The 2597-nt window shown below is 34.2% G+C and overlaps 1 pseudogene; it reads left to right on the top strand.

The window, feature by feature from the left end:
• The first annotated feature begins 525 nt into the window (after nucleotides 1-525).
• LOC146885590 (uncharacterized) lies at nucleotides 526-1948 on the top strand (annotated as a pseudogene).
• Nucleotides 1949-2597: the final 649 nt, after the last annotated feature.

Raw genomic sequence — 2597 nt, 5'->3', positions numbered from 1 at the left:
AATGTTGTACCAATTCCTTCCCAACCATCAATAGCCGAATCTACCCCTTCCCAACCCTCAATTGACCAACCCATACCTTCTCAACCCCCCATTGTTCAACCTGTGCAACCTTATGTTAATGAACCTACATCGTCATCTATGGCTTCCCAATTTGTTGGTGCTAGATTGACATCATTATCTCCCCCTCTCAACAAAATGATACACCAACCTCAATACCCACTCGATCTATTCATAATGTACTTCAGGAAGACCAACACATGTCTACCGAAGAAGCAGGTGAACCATCCATAAATGAAGACGGTGACCCTCCTGTTGGTGCAATGCTTGAAATTATTGAACCTTGTAATGATGGGTAATAATAACACTAGTTGAAATAAGTTTTTCTTTTATATTATATGGTTTTTTTCATATTGACATCATATTTTTCCATAATGTGTTTATATTTTTAGGTTTTACCCAAGTAGAGTTGTCTCCAAGGCAATCACAAAGACAATTAAGCAACAATATATTGAGCCATGGTTAACTTGGGGTGCAATGTTGGATAAAGAGAAGGAGATCTTCTTTCAAAGGTTCAAGGTAAGTTTATATTTGTAACCTACCCTTTACTAGATTTCAATTAAGCATATTTAATTTCTTTGCATATATTGTTTATTGTAATAATCATTATCTTAACTATTATATTATCTCTTAATGTAGAGAAAGGTTACTTGGAGACCTGAACATGAGGAGAAGATTAGAAAGATTTTCAACACAAAGGCCTCTCATAGACTTTCTGAAATCTTCATGGAAGCAAGAAAAATTGGGAAAAAACCTCACTGGATGTTTGATAGAGCATGGAACAGTTTGCTTGCTAAGTCGAACCAAACCGAGTTTCGATCAAAGAGTGCTCATAATCAAAAGAATCGAGCATCTGAGAAGGGTAGATGTTTGCACATAGGTGGCTCAATCACCGTCCATGAGCATGCCCTTCGCATGGTATGTACACTAAAAAATTCTGTTATATAAGTTGATTACTATTTTATCATGATTAATTAGTTTTGGTTATAGGCAGAACAATTGGGTCGTCCTGTACATTTTGATGAGCTTTTCCACCATACTCATGTTCGCAAGAATACCGGTGATTTTGTAGATCACAGATCTAAAAAACATATGTAATTTCTCTAACTTAGATCTTTCCTCCTTTTTAAATATAAAGATTTGTCATTATATAACATGTTTGTTTTGAATAACAGGAGGAATTTCAAACTGTATTTTCCCAAGCAAGATCTGAGGTTGCTTCTTGTGGTGAAGGAGAAGAAATATCTCCATTGGACCCTAGTAAGGAAGAGAAGTTAAGGAAAAAAAGTTGGTTAGTTGCTGCTGGTGGAAAAAATCCTAAGGGACAAGTATATGGTGTTGGAAAACTGAATGAAAATTATCTTTGTGGGGAAGCCTTCACACAACAACCATCCAGTTCTACAAGTATGGATTCACAAAAGATTCTAAGGTTGGAAGAAGAAATTCGTCAATCTAGGGAGGAGTTTCGTCAATCTAGGGAGGAGAATCAACGACTGCAGAGAAAATTAGAATCCCTAGTAACTGTTGTTCTCCCTCTTCTTCCTCCCGCCGCATAAACCATTTTGCAAGACGTCAATGAACAACCACAAAATGAGGATCAAAACCAAGATGATGCTCGGGAGAGGGACCACCAGCATGGGCAAAATTCTTCTCATTATGTAGATTATTAGTTAAGTTTGTAATTGTAGGACTTGTTGAACTAGGGGTAACATTAGTTAGTTTTTAAATTGTAGGACTTGACCTATGTAGCTTATTTGTTAGTTTCTTAATCTGTGTTATCTACTTTATTTTATATTTGTAGTTTTATAGTTTTGATGTGATGATATGAATGGTGCTAAACCTTTGGATAACTATGTTGTTTTATATTTGAAGGTGTTATTTGAATGCTGGAATGTTTGTAGAATCTACAGGTTGAGTTCAGCTTTTATGTCTAGACATCACTTTTCTTGTATGTGATAAACTACTATATTTTCTAATTCTAGAATATGTTAAGTAGACAAAATTGTCTACTGCATTGTTTACAAGTGAAGTTTAAACATAAGTCCTGACAAATATATAATGATAACTTTTAGAAATTAAAATTATTTATAATTTTTTTAAATATTATAACGTTATCTACGAAAAGTTTCGTAGGTAATTATCTACGACAAGTTTCGTAGATAATTTACATACGAAGAACTTCGTAGTAATTTACATATGCGGAAAATGTAGGAGATAATTACTTACGAAATATTTCGTAGATAATTTCCTTACGAAGATTTTCGTAGGTAAATTACATACACAGAATATCGTAGATATATTACCTACGACAATTTTCGTAGATAAGTTACCTACGAAATGTTTCGTAGATAACTCCAGTTGTAATTTATCCACCAACTATTTTCGTAGATAATGATATTCGTAGGTTATTCGTAGATAATTATCTACGTCTTTCTTTCGTAGATAGTGTTCATAGGTACGTTATCTACGAAGCACAATTTCGTAGATAAAGTTACCTACCAGCTCAATACCTACGAAATTGCTTCGTAGGTAATTCGTAG

Source organism: Vigna unguiculata, chromosome 6, assembly GCF_037176805.1.
Source record: "Vigna unguiculata cultivar grain cowpea cultivar isolate G323 ecotype 2 chromosome 6, ASM3717680v1, whole genome shotgun sequence".
Lineage (NCBI taxonomy): Eukaryota > Viridiplantae > Streptophyta > Magnoliopsida > Fabales > Fabaceae > Vigna > Vigna unguiculata.
Note: the sequence above shows the minus strand (reverse complement) of the source record. Positions and strands in the feature narration are given on the sequence as shown.